The sequence below is a fragment of the Puma concolor genome, chromosome C1, assembly GCF_028749965.1.
Source record: "Puma concolor isolate L17-30 chromosome C1, mPumCon1.1.hap2, whole genome shotgun sequence".
NCBI classification, from domain to species: domain Eukaryota; kingdom Metazoa; phylum Chordata; class Mammalia; order Carnivora; family Felidae; genus Puma; species Puma concolor.
The window spans coordinates 31,677,613-31,698,544 of record NC_141674.1 but is presented as its reverse complement, the minus strand read 5'-3'; the positions used below and the strand labels follow the sequence as shown (position 1 = coordinate 31,698,544).

General features: G+C 39.8%; 1 protein-coding gene and 1 pseudogene across 3 annotated transcripts in view; one reads left to right on the top strand and one right to left on the bottom strand.

Moving 5' to 3' along the window:
- Window positions 1–20,932, bottom strand: part of NFYC (nuclear transcription factor Y subunit gamma) — a 66,841-nt gene that overhangs the window by 30,892 nt on the left and 15,017 nt on the right. Inside the window, exon 1 of one of the 3 annotated variants that reach the window (XM_086716610.1) lies at window positions 19,444–19,679. The exons of 1 other annotated variant lie outside the window; for it this stretch is intronic. The gene's annotated coding sequence lies outside the window, so the exon portion shown is untranslated. Of the gene's footprint in view, window positions 1–17,730; window positions 18,866–19,443; window positions 19,680–20,932 lie in introns of those variants that run through there. One more of the 3 variants, XM_086716611.1, reaches the window with a different exon arrangement.
- LOC147577949 (U2 spliceosomal RNA) lies at window positions 1,655–1,737 on the top strand (annotated as a pseudogene).

The following is a 20,932-nucleotide window of genomic DNA, read 5'->3' as shown; positions in this document are numbered from 1 at the left end:
GTACAATCTTCAAAGCAAATTTCACTCTGGTGTAATGACATTAGTGGGTGATGATGTAATGGGAAAAGATTTGGAGCCAATTTCTGGTGGTGGAGGCCAACAAGCAGCTCCATACATCAACAGAACTCTAAGTACTAGGAAGCAATATGATCCTGGAGTTTCTGGAGGGAATTAAAGTGAAGAGTGTTGAATCACAGCTGAAACGACTAGTTAAATCTTTAGTCCTCAATAACCAAGTATGGTCCTCTCAACTCAGCTCCCATGACATTTTCATTCATCATTGTATGCACATGGCCTATACACTATTCTCTTAGATGTACTGAGAACAAAGAAATCAAAGTAATCTAGAGAAATTTTTTTTTAAATTTTTTTTATGTTTGTTTATTTTTGAGACAGAGAGAGACAGAGCATGAATGGGGGAGGGGCAGAGAGAGAGGGAGACACAGAATCTGAAGCAGGCTCCAGGCTCTGAGCTGTCAGCACAGAGCCCGACGCGGGGCTCGAACTCACGGACCGTGAGATCATGAGCTGAGCCGAAGTCAGACGCTTAACCGACTGAGCCACCCAGGCGCCCCTAGAGAAGTCTATTTTTATTAACAGATATCTACAAGGTACTCAGGACAATGAAGACTGTATGTAACCTTTTAAAATGGAATAAAAAATCTTTCCAGAAATAAAAATAAGTATCAAAAAACTTAAAAAAGAATCTAACTTTTTATTGTATGGATCCATGGATAGGCCTGATCTAGCAAAATTTGCCACACAAACTGCTACAGTCAAAGGAGGAAGATGAACCATTGCCAGTGTGATATTTTTGTATACTTGCTAGTGACCGGTAGATTCAGTTTGAGTGCAAAAGGTCTGTGAGATTTAGAAAGTTGGTAACAAGTTTTGGTTGTCCTGTGATCTGTTCCCACAAACATTACAAAGGTGCTCAATTCAAGAAGCATCTTTAAATTCTGTCTGTGGACAGTATGCTTTTAAATTTTGAACTATCCCAACTAAGGATGTGCTGGTATGATCAGTTCCCAAACATCTGTGCAGTCAATAGATTATCAATGAACCTGGCTGGCTCAGAGCCACACACTTCTGGGAGTGAAGGTTAGGTACAAAACAGAAGTTGTCAAATACTTCTAGAATTGAAAAATGTACTAAAGGTTAAATATCTAACTTCAGATGCCCATCGGCATTAGAAAATCACAGACAATGGCAAAATATAGTCAATAATAATGTCCTTTGTATTCTATTGCATCACAGAAGTTTAGGACTGAAAAAAGAAAAAAAAAAAAAAGAACATCAAAAGCCGCCAAGGCCCACCTAACTAAAAACACTGCTCTACTCCAACCTCTGCCAAACCTCCTCAATCCCATCCCAAGTGGTCATTCAACTTCAATATGAGTATCTCCTTCCTCAGTTTTGGGAAAATGGCTTGCTGATAAGGCATTCTTTTCCATCTTTGAACAGCTCTCACTGTTCTTTACATTAGGTTTTATTTTCAAAGTTCCACTTGAGCTTTGGATTTAGAGTTATAGGCTTTATGATTTTTCCATCCAGAAACCTCTTTTTATAAATTTCTGACTTCAAAACCACAGGTATTCTCATCAGAAACAGAAGATCTCATTAGGAGCAGGATTTCTAGCATCTCTGCACAGAGATTGCTTCTCGGCCTTTTGGCTAAGATCAAGTGTAGCATCTTTGCACAGAGATGATGAGTAGGTAATTCTGTTAATACCTCTTTGTTACTGTAAATTCCAAGAAAAGGTGACTACTTTCATTCAAAAGGTTTTCATTAAAGCAGATCTGGTCATTACACAGGGCTTTAAAAATTAGACCAAATCTCAGGGTGCCTGAGTGGCTCAGTCAGTTAAGCATCTGACTCTTGAACTTGGCTCAGGTCACGATCTGATGGTTCCTGAGTTTGAGCCCCACGTCGGGCTCCATGCTGACAGTGTGGAGCCTGCTTGGGATTCCCTCTCTCTGCCCCTCCAGTGTGTGTTCGTTCTCTCTCTCTCTCTCTCTCTCAAAAAAAATTAATTGAAAAGAAATTAGACCAAATTTCAAGCAACAGATTTTATAAGAACAAATTGGTGTTCTCAATATTTTCCCACTGAGGCACAGGATTAAAATAACGAAACCTAATCAGCATTTTGCTCACCAAACACCCCAACAAGTTAAAAAAATATATAAACTGACCTTAATCTTATTATTTCTGATTTTAATAATTAATGCATTAATTGCCACTGAGTTGATTCTGCTACAGAAGTAGCCTATTCATAACATTTACAGCTCATGAAATACATGCCAGATTCATTTTCTAGAGTAATGAGAGAAGGTATGTTAAAAAGTAAGAAAGATTTATATTCCAGGATCCTTTTTATTCCATGTTAAATTGCTATCTCATCACAGGACAAAGCTATTTATACACAGTTGACAACAAAACTGCCTTAAGATCAAGATGTATTAGCTTTAGATCACTCATGAGACATGCAGCATAGAATTTCCCAGATTTAATTATTAGTATTAGATTTACCATTCATGTTAATTACTTCATACTACCTGAATAAGATGTTTAACTATTTAATAAAGACATAAGGATCAGATGAAGTATATAGAATGGTTGTTGCCAGAGGTAATCTCAACTCCCAATACCTATTAATTTACCTGCTTTTTTAAAAACAGTTTGCTTTCCAAAGCTAGAAAGAGAAGAATCAAGGTCCATCACAAAAAGGCTGTTTCTCCAATGCTCAACTAACAGCCATCTGTCCACAAGTCTTCTCTAAACATCCCCATCCGAGGGGCGCCTGGGTGGCGCAGTTGGTTAAGCGTCCGACTTCAGCCAGGTCACGATCTCGCCGTCCGGGAGTTCTAGCCCCGCGTCAGGCTCTGGGCTGATGGCTCAGAGCCTGGAGCCTGTTTCCGATTCTGTGTCTCCCTCTCTCTCTGCCCCTCCCCCGTTCATGCTCTGTCTCTCTCTGTCCCAAAAATAAATAAACGTTGAAAAAAAAAATTTTTTTTTAAATAAACATCCCCATCCGAACGTGATCACTCCTTCCTGTGAACCTTCAGGGCCCTTGATCTGCACCTCTTTCTGCCTTCACCAGATTATCTTATATGATCATTATTTATGTGTATGTCTTATCATATTTCCCTTTCTGGTTTACAAGCTCCTTGTAGGTAGGACCTAAATATGATTTATCTCTGGATCCCTCACAGTATCTAGCACCCAGTTTGATTACTTCTGAATGAAGAGGCAAAAGAATTGCTGGGTATGGCCTTTCTGAGAAAAAGAGGTCTCTTGAAGAGTGTGGCCCTGAAATAGACTTAATGGGATTGCCCGAACAACCAAAGGAAGTGGTTATAGGAGCTATTCTGGGAAGCTCAGATAAAGGGGGTTCTCTCTGGGCCTTTAAAGTAAGAAGGACAACAATCAGAAATCCACCTGAAACTTACTGAAGTGAATTTAAGATAAAAGGGCAGGGTAGGAAGGCCACACCCCCACACCCCCATACACACCTTGTGCAAGTTGCAAGGCAGACTGGAAGCCTGGAAACATGGGTGCATACCATTCCCAAGTGTAAATCTTTTGAAAGACAGAACTTTGTCAGGAAGGTGACCACGATAGATTAGAAAAGTTTGAAAAATTAATGACAAAAGGTAAGTAGGAGGAGGGCAAGTATCTCTGGCCATACGTTAGCAGGAAGAGAAGGAGAAAAGCATGGAGGAAACGAGATGATTCAATCATATCATTGAAGGATGGAAAATCTAGCTGTCACTCTAATATCCAGTTACTCTATCATTGATGAAGAAAGAAAAAGAGACCTAAGCAGTTTTCAAAACATCTCAGAACAGAGTGTTCCTCTTTTTAAGATCTTGGAAATATTCCAAGCTCTTCCTCTTGACCAGGTACCACGATTCACCAAATCCTCCCTCAGTGATATGCCTAGACATGAAACAGGATGTATCAAAAAGATCTACCTCATAAAATTATATAGAAATATAAGTTTTATTGCAATATGCCCTGGTTTCTAAAACTCTGTACCTTTAGACTTTAGCTCTCTTTTCTTGGCACATAATCTCATTCGCTCTATGAAAGTCCTTTACAATATTCCTAAACCCACTTTATAGCTCTTTGAAAATAACTAAAACCAAATAGATGTTGTTGGGAGATAATACCTAAAACCCTAATATAACAACTGTTCAAGGAAAAAAGATCAAAGAAAGCTCCCTTGAAATGAAACGCAACCCTTGACCAATGCTGCTTTCTATTAAAGTACTAGAGCTGACCCATTCCAGGCAGTCAGGTTTCACCTAAAAACAATACTCTTACTGTCAAATGCAAATATATCTTAGCCCAGTTTTGACTGAAAAACAAATCTAAACATTGGTACCACCATTTCCTTTTAATGACCGCCCCCCAATCCAACTTGCGGCCTTTAGGCTATAAGCAACCTTAATCATTCCTGTGTATCTCCAACTTAACATGTATCAGTTATCTCCCTATGTGCAAAGCACATACCTTCTTCACTCCCTTTTGTGCCTTGCATTTTGAGCATGCCTTCCTCTGTCATTAGATGACATGTTTTTTATCTTGCCCAACTGCCAGCATTTTTGCATGCCTTTTATTACATTCCAGTACTGTTCAGATATTTATTGTAGTTAGCTCCAGGTTCATTTGAAATAGCCAAAACTGTTGGAATGTTATATTTCAAATGGTGAGAGAGCGATACACAGAAAAAAAAAAAGAATGTTAATGTGAATTACAAGATGGATAAGAAGGGGGTAGGATTTAAGCTTATTTGTGCTTGCTATTTTAGATATTCTTCTAAACTACAAAGAAAAGTGTAAATGACCTTTGAAAACTGAGACTTTTGAAACCAAACAATTCCACCAACAGTCAATTTGGTTCTAAAGTTTGTACAGATGGACCCATCATCAATCATGGCTAGAGTATTTCAAACCTTAAGGAGGCATGCATTCTCTACAATAAAACCAATCTCGAATCAACAATTTCAGGAGAAAAATAGCATCACTCTGGAAATTAAAAGACCTACGTCTGTGAACTGGCCTACTGCCTACTAATTGGTGGCCCTGGGCCAGTCATTCCACTAAGGCACTCCAGGAGCAATGTATACTCACCACGTAGGCCAAAGGGGTGGTCTGGTATGGAAGACCAACACTTCACTAGTTGATGCAATAAATGAATGAATACAAAAGAAGGCAGGGTGACTAGAGAGAAAAGAGGGGTCAACAATCTTTATTTAAGCTCATCTAAGGTTTCTACTTAATCACGTAAGAAAGCACTAAGCGTAGTGCCAGAAACCTTCTTACTTAAGTTCTAAACCCTTACTTGACTGTATATCAGCTAGTCATACTTACTATTCGCAGGTGATTATACAGTATCCAGTACTATAAGAATGAATAATGCAGCCTGACTGAAGACCCCTTTCCCCAACCCTGATTAATGCCAAGTTCAATGTTTGAGGGTGTGTCTGTTTTTAGCTCCAAGAGGCTAGGTATGAAGTTGCTTTTCAAACTGCCTACTAGAAAAACCATGCTTCCCAAAAGACAAAGGGTTGGAACTAGCTGCACATTGCTCTCCCCAAAGATCTGTTCACAAGGACACATTTTTAAATTGGCAGCAGAAACACTTTGCTTCAAAAACAAAAACATGTTTCTGTTTGCTATCTACTACAACATAATCTTTTAAACAAGGGCCAGATCATAATGCAGTTATAACTAGAAAATAAATGAAGGCACAGCATCTGGTATAAGCAATGAAACTTATAGGAAGGCATGAACAAAACATTTTAAGATTTGTTTCTGTGGAATAGAAAATGATGTGTAAACATCTTACTTCACACACTTTCTTCATTTCTTCAGTAATGTTCTTAAACCATCCCTGCATACAGGACAGCAATAAAACACTATTTTGTATGTTGTAGGAAAAAAAAATCAAGTATTTTAGTGAAGTATTCTAAAGCAAGGGTCTGTGAACTACAGACCACAGGCCAAATTTGGCCTGCAGCCTGTTCTCATAAAATAAGTTTTATTAGAAGACTGCACCATCATTCACTTACACTAAGGCTGCTTTCATGCTACATTAGCAGAGCTGAACAGTTACAGCATAAACTGTATGGCCTGCAAGCCAAAAATATTATCTGGCCCTTTACACAAAAAGGATCAGATAACATTCAGAACCCAGTTCGAAACTGTTAAGTTTTATTTCAATGAATCCTTCCATGAGAGAAGAGTGTCATCCCTCATTTACTGATGGGGAAACTTAGCACCAGAGGTGGAGAAACTTGCCCTAGATCACACAGCTGTTACACAGCTCCCTCACCTGTTCAGCCTCCATTAGGAAGGAGTGAGCTGGGCCAACCCGCTCCACCCCACAGGAATATTTGTTAATCTCTTTGACTAACCTCCAACCTCTGGAGAGTAAATAAATTCTTGCAAGAAGAATGGAGAGTTACTGGTTTTTCAGGCTCTAAGCCTGAAAGAGAATTCTGACATGAGTTGGAGACAGAAACAGTGCCAGGAGCCTGAGTTTTAAATTGTATCCTAAAACAAAGAGGCATTTTGCTTACTGGATTCCTTCTGAGATTCAGAAACCCTGAGAACCACCTCTTCCTGTTCTGGCAGGATCCTGTATTTGTGTGTGCCCAGGAGAGGTGAGAAGTAGGACTCTGCAGAATGTTTCGATGCCAACTTAAGAGCTGCTGAGTTCACAAACTACTTGTCACAGTCATTACCCTCAATTGATCTTCACTCAGCTCAGTGATAAAGAGATCAATATTATTTCAATTTTACAAATAAGAAAGCAGAGGATTAGTTATCTTAAGTTACTTGCTCAAGATCACAATATAGTTAATGGTGGAGCTCTAAAATTCTGTTCTTGCCTTTAGTCAGCTTGTTCATCCTCACTTTTTGCACTGTTTAAAGGTATGTGTATATTCAAACTGTTCAGAGAGATAAGCAGTCTTGGCTTAGATCAATGACTCAAATCCTTAACCCAAATGATCATTTTTATCCACCTGCTCCCATCATTTCTGTGACAATAATAGAAGATGCTAATAGCACTCTTATCTACTACCATATAAACATCCTTTTCTTATTTCTCTGTTGTCTCTTTCCAAGCTCTGTCCTTTTTTCTTTCCTATTTTTTCCTTCCCCTTTGCAGGTCCCCAGGTCAGTAGGCAGCACCTATGAATACTCAGCTGTGAACAGTGGGGGGCAGTAAAGTACAGGATAAATACATAAAGAAAATGTACTGGACATGGAGGTTCTCCCTCTCTGACGACTAACTTGCTATGTTTATGATCTTGGGCAAATCTCTTAACTTCTTGGGGGCCTTTGTTCACCTGCAGGAGCACCTCACAGGGCAGTTGCAGCACACAAATGGGAAAATACATGCTAGAAGGCCTCGAAAAGTACCAAGAATCATACAAATGCCAGATGGCATATAATCTTCACTGCTCAGAGCTAGATAAGACATCTAATCCTGGCCTGAATGGTCTCAGACAGAACATCAAGTCCAAAGTCCAACCTCCCTTAGGTACTGTAGTCAGTAACTCAACTTGCTTCATCCTCTAATTTAGACTTACTTTGTTTCCATGCATCTGAAACTGGACTCTTAGAAAATATGCTAAAAACAAATACAGAGAAATCTTCTCCCATCTCTTTTAATAGACAAGAAATAAATTTTAAAGCCCTTTAAACTATTAAATTTAGAATGAGTGTACTGATCCAAATAAGCAAAGAATTCAAATGGAAATGACTAGGAATGCTCCACATTTAAATCCCTGAGAATGTCAATGACCAGTAGCTGTGCAGGTTTCCCCTCCAGACTAAGCCAAAAACATTTAAATTCCTAGAACATGTCTCCTTGGACACCTCAGACTTCTGTAAGCTAGGAGTGTGTGTGGCTGCTTTGTCCTTCAGAAGAAATCTTGTTACTTTAGAGGGCACAGGAGACCTCGAGTCTAGGCAGCCTCCACCCTACCTGGCCCCAAAGGCTAAGAAAAAGATTCTGTTTTGAGCTCTGAAGAGACCTCTGGCTCCTTCCATCTCCATCCCAAACCCTGGAGTACAGGGAACATGTTCTGAAAGCAAGAACTATTCAGACTATCTCATGGACTGAAACCAATCTTTTACGTTTTTTTTTGGTTTTTTTTTTTTGGGGGGGAGCACTGTTAAGAAGCTTGCTTTTTACAGTACAACTGTAACAAATTAAACTAAATATACACGCTCACTAATTAGTGACCACTAAATTTTTTTCTCCCCAAGAAACCATTCCCAGCACCCAATAAAATCTATTTCTACAATTAACATATTCACTTTCTTCAGACTTGTGTGGCATGTTATTATTTGGCCATTATTTCTTAAGCCTAAAATTTCCCTGCTCCTATCTTCTCCCCAGTTCTTATGTAATTGTCTTTGTTTCTGGCACATCCTCAAGGGAAACATGCCTTGCTCATAGTAGGAATTCAACACAAATCTACTGGACAAATACAAGCTCCCAAGAACTATTTTAAGACTCCAAGTATCTTTGGCCTCACTCTGGGTCCTTTTCTCTGAAATGTTCACATGGGGAAACCCCTTCTTAAGTGCCTGTACTCTGCTGTGCAATAACCTTTGTGCAGTAATCCAACAGAAAAGTAAAAAAAAAAAAAAAAAAAAAAGTAGGTATGGAGAGAAACCTGTTCTTCTTCAGAAAACATACCACGAATGCAGATAATTCTCTAATCATGGACTCCACTGGAAAACGGGAGATTGTGCTGATGAGTTAATCCATCTAAAACCGGGGGTAGGGCAGTGAGCAAAGAATTCTCAATTAAAAACCTGCAGGGTATTGTAAGAATGTCAATGCGAGCTTGGTTGTATTGATTTGGCTGTATGGATTCTGCTGATTCACAGACACACTAAATTCTGCCCTCTGCTAAGTGTCTTTTATCATTGACTTAAATGTTGAAAGGAAGGCAGGCAATGAAAAAAAGCAGAAGAAACAAATCCTCCAGGCCCAACAAGCACTGACCCTCCTACCTCCAGGTATGTAGCTGTCAGGAACTGAGAATGTAAAGACGACTTCAAAGAGTGGAAAGCAACTGAGATGGTAATGCTAGTCCTTTCCATCTGTACATGCTGTATGTGCACTTTGTACAGTAACTCTCTTTCTGTCATCTCATTTGTTTTTCGCTATAAACATGGCACAGGTACGAATGAATATTCCCATCTGACAAAAAACACTTCAGACAGACTGAGGGACATGTCAGAAGGCACAGGGCAAGCACATGCCAGAGCTCAAATGAAAATCCACGTGTCCTGACACTCAGTTCTGTGCTCTTACACCGCATGTCCTCCTCCCTTCGTAGAATCAGTAACTCAACAGAGGACCAAAAACTTAAGAATGTATGGGTCTTCGAAGCCTGGAACATAAATAAGTCCATCATTCTCCTGGAAGAAGTACTCCAAAAGACCAAGATGCCAGATTCTTATACATTTCAAAGTGGAGAGCTTTGTTTTCAAACTGGTTAAAGCTGCAGTTGCCCACAAGGACTGGGAAGTTGAGGTTACCTGGTCATTAACCAAGAGTGAGGATGAAAAGGTTTGGTAGATCAAGTTAACTCTCTGGGGGCCTGGTGATGGGAAGTCCCTTTACTGCTTCCCTTTGGTTCAGAGATAGCCTCAGCCTGGCCCTCTGGCTGGAGGTGTTTCCAGACGTGCACATTAACAGGAGGAATCACCTGACTCAGTATTATTCAGTGTCGCAAAATTATAGCTATTGCCACATTGTGAACATGATGACAATGTTATTTTACTTGTGCAGCCATCACTCCAAGAAATCAGAATTCCTTTGTCCTAACTACCTCACTAGGGGTAAAGCAAGGATTAGAAATCACAGCTAGGAAATAGAAAGCAACTGATTATCTAAAAACACCATAAGGCATCTAAAAATACCAATCTGTGGTTCCAGATAAGAACACAAATCTAGGGGGTGCCCAATACACACCATAATGTGTGCATTTGCACAACTAAGGAACACCATAGAACACATAACACAACTCTAACCTCATATCCATTCGGAAAAAGTCCTTCAACTACTTACTGACCTTAGTGAATTTAGGATTCAGGAAAGACAAATTTCCCACCACACTGGTGGTACTCATTTAGTACCTACCTATTTGCACTAGGCCGTGTTCTGAAAAGAAAAGTGGCTATGTTTGAGAAAACTTAAAAAATAGGGGCGCCCAGGTAGCTCAGTCAGTTAAGCGTCTGACTCAGGTCATGATCTCTCTCAGTTTTGTTTGATGGAGCCCCAGGTCACGCTCCGCGCCGGCAGTGTGGAACCTGCTTGGGATTCTTTCTCTCTCCCTTTCTGCCCCTCCTCCACTCATACTGTCTCGGTCTCTCTCAAAATAAATAAACTTAAAAAAAATAACTCAGGGGGCACCTGGGTGGCTCATTCGGTTAAGCGTCAGACTTCAGCTCAGGTCATGATCTCACAGCTTGTGGGTTTGAGCCCCACATTGGGGCTGTGCTGACAGCTCAGAGCCTGGGGCCTGTTTCAGATTCTGTGTCTCCCTCTCTCTCAGCCCCTCCCCCGTTCGTGCTCTGTGTCTCTCTCTCAAAAATAAATCAACATTAAATTTTAAAAAAATAATAATTCAGTTTGACTATATATTTGCTCCTTTTATGATCAACTGTTTAGTCATTTCATGTAAGATTACGTGTGATCTCTGGAGAAAAAAAAATTTTTATGTGTCTCCTTTCTGGGGAAGAGCAGCACACACAAGAAGAGGTGGAAGGAAGAATTAGTCCTGGAAGATGGACACAGCTACAGCTTGTTTTTCATACAAAGTAACAAGGTGCAAAGAGCACAGGGCTTATGCCACTAGGCTCTGCCTCTTACTTCCTCACCCACAAAATGGGATTAATATTTCTGTCTTACCTACCTTAGGTAAATACCAAGTGACAGAATGAATATCAAATCATTCCATTAACTGTAACGTACTATTTCATATAAACATTACATACTATTATGCTGCTTAACTACCTTCAAGGCTAGCTTCATGGGTATTTGGCCATTTAACTACCAGGAGAGACATAATCATGGAATTCAGGATATAAATTAATAATCACATAGGATGGCTGGAAATTTACCACTTTTTCTCTAGTGAAAAGTTTATTACTTTTATTTTAAATTGAGGGTAATTACAACATACCTAGCCTAGAAACTAAATATAGGTGCCTTATATTAAAAGTTCTGCAAAAAAATTAAAATATATAAAATAAAAGTTCTGCTAAATCCTACAGACGAGGCTATCCTATTGCTGGTAATTTATATTGTATGCTGCTCATTAGTGTTATCATGATCATGTGGCTATAAGTTACTTGCTAAGCAAATGCTACCGAATTCCTACATGTGTATTTATGCTTCATGCAGAGGCTGCCATTTGAGACTTTATTATAAAGTTAACACCAGTGAAGATCAAGCCCCAAGCAACTTGGGAAACAAACCAACAACCTAGTTTTTGTTGTTGTTTTATTTTTTTTTTTAAGTTTATTTACTTATTTTGAGAGAGAATTGGAGAGAACGTACGAGGAGAGGAGGAACAGAGAGAGATGGGGAGAGAGAATCTCAAGCAGGCTCCACGCTGTCAGCCCGATGTGAGGCTCGAACGCACCAACCGTGAGATCATGACCTGAGCCGAAACCAAGGGTCAGATGCTTAACTGACTGAGCCACCCAGGCCCTCGAATGACTTAGTTTTTGCACTGGACAGAAGTGTGTATATGGTTAAAACTTAAACAAGAAAGCTTATGGCTATACATACCTACACACATATACAGAAACATATATATAACTAATCTCAAGGAACTAGTGTAAAACATTTCAAGGAAATATTTGTACATATTCAGAAGAAATGAAGGCCACCCGATTTTAAAGCAGGATTTCTAGTCTTCTACATATCAAAGCACACACTGAAAATGTTAATATTAGCTTTCTGAATACTTAAGCTATGGGCTGATACTGACGCCCTCATTCCGTTTAACTTGTCACAAGATCATGTATCACGCATGGTGCTCTAAGTATTCTGAGAAAAATGTGGGCTAACAATGACACCTTACTTCGTTATGTAGGCCTGGAATAGGGAAGCTATAGATATTCTCTGGTTTTAACTAAACCAACATTTTAAAAAAGGAATAAGCAATTTTAAAGAATACTAATGCATATATGGGAGTTGCACAATCAAATGATAGGGGTGCACAATCAAAAAGGCTTACAGAACACTGACCTAGACAACTCCACTATGTTCACTTCTACATGTCTCAGCTTGAGGGTACAACCTTTTGTTTCCAATTTTGACATGAAACTTTATTCTTCTGGTCCTTCTGTCTATTTTCTCCCTTGATTCTCTCTCATCTTTTCCCCAGGTTCAGCCATAATCTCTACAGCCTAAATTCCAAGTATACATTACCAGTTCTGCTATTCCTCCAGTCCTGCATGTTGGACCTCCCAACTGGAAAGCCACCCAGAATTCAAACTCAAACTCCATGTGTCCAAATTCTTCCTCTTTCCCCAAACCTGCTCCAACTTTTCAGTTTCTATCTTCCAGTCACCTAGGCTTGAAACCTCAGAGTTGTCCTAGACTCTGTTGTTCAATTCTAATCAATTCCAGGTTCTGGAGTAACAGTGTCCATCTCCTGACCTTTCTTCATATGGCCACTATCTCTATTCAGGCCCTCATCATCTCCGTATAATAACAAATATGATGATCATAATACCTAATACTGGTTTAGTGCTGTGTGTCAGGTACTAGCATACCTGACTTTTCACCCCCATAACAATCCTGTAAGGGTCGTGAACCCAGTATGCAAACTCACTGCATTGTTCACTGTTTCTGGTGCCTTCTACTCAAATTCTACTCATGTCTACATAATAAATACATAATAAATCTCTTCATAAATCTTATAAAAGCACACACCTGAGACTGCCACATCAATCTATTACCCCAGATCTTCAACGGTTCACCAATTCAAGCAGAGATGGTTCAAATTTCTTGACAGTCAAGGCCCTCCAACAGCAGACCCCAACTTACTTCTCCAGACTTCTTTTTCCACTCCCTCCTGTCCCTAACTCATCTCCTTATATGGTCTAAGCAGACTGGACCATTCACTGCTCTCTTCGGCACATGCTGCACTTTTTCAGTCATGACCTTGCTCCTCCTTTCCCCATGCTTGGAATGCCCTTGTTCTTACCTCCCTGAGTCCAACGCTCAGTTAAACTGCCTTCCTTCATTCCTAAGTCAGAAGTAGAGGTCTCCCCTCCTCTGAATTGTGTCCTCTGCTTGTACTTTCCATATCAGTTTCATGTACTTGATATACATCCTCTGTTTCTCCTACCAGATTGTTAGGTCCTGGAGTAAAATGTTATTTGTGCACGTTTTTAAGTCTCCACGTATAAGACATGCATGCGTGCTGAATCAGTGAAAGAAAGTATAGAGCGTACACCTTTGGGACTTCCTCGTAGGTAAGAACTATACAGGTTAAGGAGATAAAGGAAAAATTCATTCTATTTGGGTATTTCCAGTCAAGCAGGTCTTGCTTTAGTTTTCTATGCAAATGAAATGATGAAGACAGACCAAATGATAATACTTCCAAGAAAAAAGGTAACCAAGCGAATCGGCACTGCTGTTTGCTGTGGTTTGTCTCCTTTCTTCCTTTGCACTAAAGAATACAAGGTCATAAACTATGTTATGCCACTTTAAGGTTAAACATTTACTAGATTTTTTTTCTTTAGTTTTGCATTTACACTGGAATTTACCTTTATTTCTTATCCTTCAAGTGCCCTTTTTCACTAGAGTGCAGCACTGTAACTCATCATAGCGAACAATCAACAGAGGAAAACTTTTGGTCACTTATTGAACAGTGGGGTCTGGCTTTGGAACACCAAGGGGAGAGACAGGAAGAGAAGAATGACAATACAAACAGAATCTGACCAAGTTCTAAAGATCTGGGCCCAACAGTGAGGCAGCAGAGAGAAGAGATTAAAAAGAAAACTAAGCTTCTGGGAAATTCAGACATGAGGAAGATACTATCCAGCTGTGTCTATTCTAATTTTCAGACATGGTATGCCTCAGCACTTAAACATTACATAAGATGCACATCATTCAGGCTCTCATTCTTTCAATGAATTGTAACTTTAATTCAAATATATGAAGGTGGTGAAAAGAAATGCAACTACAAAGAAAAAATGTTAAAGGTTCAGGGGGCACCTGGTGGCTCAGGTCATCATCTTGCAGTTCACGATTTCGAGCCCCACATCGGGCTCTGTGTTGACAGCTTAGAGCCTGGAGCTGCTTCAGATTATGTGTCTGTCTGTCTCTCTCTCTCTGCCCCTCTCCTGCTTGCACTCTCTCTCAAAAATAGAAACAAACATTTAAAAATAAGTAAATAAAATGAAAGTTTCAAGTAGATTATAGTCTATCAGAGAATTCAAAATAAGAACAAAACCAAATCCACAACTACCCAAACACACACGTGCAGACACACAATACAACTGTTGGTGGTAAAGATTAAAGTCAACATAGTTAAAATATTATTTGGGGAGTATACAGATAACGATTTCTATTTCAGTCTTGTCGAATGCTTAAAATGATCCTGAAGGGCACACGGGTTGCTCAGCCAGTTAAGCGTGGGACTCCTGATTTCAACTCATCACAATCTCACAGTTCATGAGTTCAAGGCCCACACTGGGCTCTGCACTGACAGCATGGAGCCTGCTTGGGATTCTCACTCTCTCCCTCTCTCTCCGCCCCTCCCCTGCTCATGCTCTCTCTCTCTCAAAATAAATAAATAAATGTTAATAAATAAACAATAAAATAAAACGATCCTGAGACCTTAGTTATAAATACCAGTTGACTCACTTGAACAACCAGGCCCAAACTTGTTTGGGAGTTAGCTTGTCTGTAAGATGTATTCACCACCACCACCACCACCACCACCACCAAAAAAACAAAACTAAACAAAACAAAATCCCAACTAACTGGCATGCAGGTGTTGTGTTTGTACACCTTAGTTTACTTCCTCGTAATATATGAAAGTAACCAGCTCTCTGGGACACCTCAGCCAGGTGGACACCATTAGCTTCCTAGCTGATTCTCTACTTTCTGAATAAGCAACTGGCTGAGGCAAGAAATCTTCATATCCCAAAAGGGACTACAAGTCTGCTGCCACAGCAGACTTTCTAACCAACAGACTCCACATGGAGACTTCTGAACCTCTTACCTAGCCCATTTTCCCTGTTCCTTCTGTGTTCAAACAGCAAACCTGTATGGATATGCCAAAAGGAAGAGAAATATGAAAAATAAAAAGTAAAGAAACCTGGAATGAACTAAGTGGGAGCTGAATCTCTGAATCTGCATAGGCCAGTCATTAAAAAGCTGACAAGACTGGGGCACCTGCGTGGCTCAGTTGGCTAAGGGTCTGACTTCGGCTCAGGTTGTGATCTCACGTTTTTTTCATGAGTTGGAGCCCTGCATCAGACTCTGCGGAGCCTGCTTCAGATTCTGTCGCCCTCTCTCTGTCCCTCTCCTGCTTGCTCTCTCTCTCTGTCAAAAATAAACATTAAAATTAAAAATATAAAAAAAAAAAAAAAAAAGGCTGACAGACAAGGGCACTTAACCTCTCTGGGCATCAACTTCCCCACTTTACAAGAAAGGAAGTAGACTAGATCCTGAAATGATTTCCATCAGCTTAAGAGTATAAAAACTCTGTATGCATATGTTATTGGGGATAGAAATAGGCAAAAATAAATCCACTCATGAAGAAGACCACGTACAAATGATTGGCTTTAAGAATGCTTTTGGGGTTACTGATGCCTCCACGAAAAGTATAGAGCTTCTCTAAAAGGAGATCTCATTTTGTTTTAGGAACAGAAAGCCCACAGTGACCATGACTGTTGTTTTCAAATATACACATCCCTGGAAGCGGACTTTTATTTGGAGAGGCCAATGCCAATTTTGGCAAACCTTATTCTGTGTGAATGATTCTTTCAATGCACAGAAAGGAGGCAGACATCAATGCTGACTGACCACGCCTGAGAGGAAGTGACTTAATAGGACAGGAAATCAAATAGATCACAAAATATCCACCCCACCCCAGGGGAAGAAAAAGAGTCCTAAAAATAGAGGACACCAGGCATGTAAAATGGGTGATAAAGAACCCCCCCTGGGTTTCCACCATTTATCTTGGAAATTTATCTCTGTCACAGTATGTATCAGCTATGTGAAATTCATGCTAGTGCTTATATTTTGATGAGAGACCAACTATTTTATTTTTTTCAGTTTTTATCCCAACATTGACTGGTTTGCTACTACTTTGCAAGCCATAACTACCTCCCAAGCTTGAAAACTGACCAAAAAAATCATATGACCACAAAGCAAACAACAACAAAAAATGGCTCCAGTTTACTTTATAAATATTTGGTGCACAAACTAAAAATGTAACCTCTGCTTAGTAAACATCTGCAACTAACTATTAGAACTCACCTGCATTATAACACAAATCAGAACAGGTTCCCAGTTTCTACTCTGAGAGGTTCCTAAATCTAGTTAAGGGTTTTTTAAAAATCAGCATTCCCATTTCATCTTACTCTGAGAGACTCTTAATTTTTGAAAAAGGGGTTAAAATTCTTTCAAAGGAATCCTGGTAAGGGAAGGTTTGATGGTCTCAACATATGAATTACATAGGATCATGTCAGCACAAACGGGAATGTGCACGTGAAGGCACATGGAACTGGCTTACAAAGACATGTGTCCAATTTAAGCAAACTCCTTTGTAAAAATATTAAAATACTGGCATTCTTTTCTCTGATGCCCATCTATCTTCCTAAGTATTTAACACCCCTCCCCCAACAGTCTGGATTAGTAACAACTTATATTAATGTAGCAATTCACAATTTGCAAAAGCACTTTGACATACATGAGCTCATTTGAGCCTCACCACTAAATAGGAAGGTGCTATTTTTAGGCCCCATTTTTACATGTGAGGAAGCTGACACTAAATGGCTGACTTGCCCAAGCTCACAAAGCTGGTGATAGCTGAGTGGAACCTGAACACAGGTCTCCTGACTTTAAATAGCCTGCTTTTGCTACTACACCATACTACTTCATACCCTGTAATCAGAGTAAACAAATGCCCAAATCTAAGACCCCATCTAAGCCTCACCCATCCCTACACACCAACCCCTAGTCTAAGTTATAGTTAGCTCTAGAAGGCCTTTGCTCCTTATGGAAGTAGAGTTTCCTTCCTTTTTCTGGGAAACATTTATCTGGCTAAAGTATTAAATGAGGAGATCACATAAAGACCATTCGGCATATACTGGAAGATTTCTCAGTCACCAGGAGTTCTGCATAGGCATGCCTATATGCATTTTTCCAGGTAGTGGGTCAGCTTCTCAAGAGTCCATGATTCTGAAAGGTTAAGAACCCAAGCTAGAGGCAATAGCCACATATCTTTCCAAGAAGCTAAATCCACAAAGTTCTCAAGAGAAAGAGTTTTTATCAAGGCCTCGTACTGTGCCCAACTTATTCTGCCTTGCCTGCTCCAGGCCCTCTCCCAGGCTAAGAGTCATTCAGTATCTACGAGTTTTTTAAATCATACATAAAACCTGGAGCAACTGGTAACATATAAATCAATGACTTATAAAAAATAAATGGAAATTAATTACCTGTTAAAATGTAATCCTTAACACATACTCCTTTCTCTTATGATTTAACTTCCCAGAATGAGTCTTCTTACCATAAGCATTCCAATTCCCCCAAAGAAGTTTTACAAACATAACTGCTTTGAACTCCTGAAATGCCATTCTTCACTAAAGAACCCTCTAGATTACACAGAAGACAAGGTAGCGTGCAAGGAATTCTGAATCTGTTAGGCAGTTCACTCAACTATCATACCAAAAGGATTTAGAATTTTTTTGCTGGGGGAAGGAAAGGAGAAGAGTGGGAGAGAGAATGAATGCAGCCCCATTGTCTTATTGCTTGAAACCTCCTAAGCTGAATCTATAACATATTCCTACTAACCACTCGACTTGAACATCAGAAGTACAGTCTCTTTTCATCTTAAATAGAGCTTTTCAGTCTAAATCTGTATAAACAAACTTTGTCCTTCAATCTTTCAACTCCTCGGCAGTTTTTCAAGGTCACTTTTGCGAGCAACGACAGAGGCCTGCATCTAGCAACTTTCACTGCAACACCACTCCAATTCAAAGAGCCCCGAATCTAAACCCCTATCGATCCTCTCAGGTAAATCCCTTACAGGAGGGGAAGCCAGGGGAAGGCAAATCAACACCCTCCAAACTTCTCTACTAGGGCCTGTTCCTTTTCCCTACCCAGAGACTGAGTACTGCTGGCTCACTGCTCCACACTGAGTCTGCTGCAGAAATGTTCCAATGACCTTCATTCCATATTTGCAAATAAGAAGAAAACAAAGAACTGCTTTTTAAAACCAAGTGTATTATAGATGTTAGTACACGGGACAGAAGAGTGCACTATTCACAAAAACTGGCTGGTTACTGATTAGCAACCAGCATTAGCTTCCTATCCCTAAAAGAGGGGAAAAATATATCAAGGGCAAAAGATAGGGTTGCCTATACTCTTAACTTTCCAATTCACAAACTGCAGGTAAATTAGGATTCGAAATATTTCATACAGAAAATGAAAAGCACTTTGCTCACATCACTTTAAAGAACCAAATCAATGCCTGACAAAAATGTGTGAAATTGACAGAAAAAGATTTGCTCTTGTCACTGCCAATATAGTGGAAAAGTATGTTCCTCACCAGCATTCTAAGCTCAAATGTGCATTTCAAAACAAAGACTGTTATTTAATTAGTTGGTACGTATCAGAATAGAAGCAGACAGGTAAATCAAGAAAGTTACCGGGAGAATTTCACACTGCCATGTGGGCCTTCACCATTAGAAGCTGTATTCGTGCAAACCGTATTTTCACACAAATTTAGCACAGCAATAGTGTTGCTTCCACCTCTGAAAACACAGATGTCAACAAAGTGCATGGAAACAGAAAAAGTCTTACAACAACTCAGCTTATTCTGTAGGAAAGCTTCAGTGCACTTGAACAAAGGAAAATTATTTGGAAAACAGTTAAGTTTACCCAATGCGAAGAGAAAGTGCCTTGTTTCTGTGTGCCCCTGAAAAATGATTAGCCTTTCTTCATGTACCTGATCTTGTCAATACTCAACTAGGAAAAGAAATCCTAGGTGAAGGGCATGCAAAATCTAAACAGAGCAAGGTATTCTAGGTGCACCAAAAGGTATGCATGGAATGTAAAGTGGCCATTTTCTGAAACAGTGCAACTTGTCTACACTCTCTGAAGCTAAACAGTTTCTACCATTTTAACACAAAACAAAGAATTAAACTTACCGGGAACTGCATTAATTTTACATGTAGTTATTTATATCTCCTCGGACAGGGAGAATTTAAGTCACTCCTAGCCCTCCCCCCCAAAAGGACGGAGGAAACAAAAGGCAGCAGGAGATGCAGAAACCTGAGTCTGGAATGTCCACTCCAGTGAAAACCCGAACAGCTGTCCCCCCACCCCCCAGCAAACTATTCGCCATTTTTCTTTGTCTTTCAGCTGACCCCTGCCTCAGTGAAAAACTCCGAGGCTCCAATGAAGCCCTGCAGCCTCCTTCCACTTTAACAGTCAAAGGCATTCAATCTAGCATGCTATTTGACACCAAACCTTGCCTCCAGAGCGGTCCCATTGGCTGAGCTGCTTTATCAGCTAAGAACACAAAGCCATGATTGGCTGTTCACGTCATCAGTTACCTCCTTTGTACACTTCCTGTTTTAAAGTTACCTTGAGAAGCAGAACAGGGGTCAGATCCAGACTTCAAACTACAGGGAACTTAAGGCTTGGAAATGCCTGGCAAATGCACACAGCAGATGCACTAGGGCCTCTTGTGCTTCCAAAACACAGGAAACTGCAAATTTACAATTGTTCTTTAAAATCACACGAAAGGGTTGTTACAGTTCCCACCCAAAGGATTTCTTATTGGCTGTCAGAGTTCCATTTAAAAAATTTAAGGTAATTTAACTGCTTCTGATTGGCCATCAAAGATGTCTGTAAGATATTGCTACAGTATCCTATGGCAGTAAACCAGAGAAGCAATGTGCACAAGATCTGAAAGTTGTGGCTTAACTATCTACAGTTTTCTGTTGAGCATTAACAGAAGAAGAAAAAGAAACCAGGGTGGGCTCATCAAATAGCTCCAGAGAAAATGTAACCTCTTTAACAGCTGTTACAAAGAGTGATACCAATGGCCTTACAACAGTTTGTAGGATTTCTAAAAAGGAATCTGTCATCTTGTCCCTGGTAATTTTTAAAAGAACATATTAGGAAAATACTAGGAAAAATCACCTTACTTTGAAACACCAACTAACCTAAACAGGAAAATTCTGCAGTAATGTCAGAAGGTAGTGACAGGGACAGTGGCATTGCCAAAAAGTCTACCAGGAACCCAAGAGGGAAATATAATAATAAAGGGCGGGGAACACTGGCAGAGATAGAACACCAGTGATTACACTGTTTAAAGCATATTATAGTTTGGATTAATTTATTTAGGATGGTCATAAAATGTTTATCAGCTTTTAATCTTACAGAGTTCTGATATCATGGAAGATAAACTTTTTACCACATTTTCAAGAATAAGTGGCAGGAATGAGCCCAGGAAAGATACTGTAAGTACTGCAGTTATGGAAAACATTCTGGGGTGCTGAGGTTTACCAGTGGTCCAAGATTTGCTTATGGATTTTGTGCCCAACTGTTGAGGTTTTAAGAGGAACCTCCTAAAAAAAGGTGAAAATCAGTTAACATGTCTTCTTTTCTTTTTACAAAATGGGTCAAATA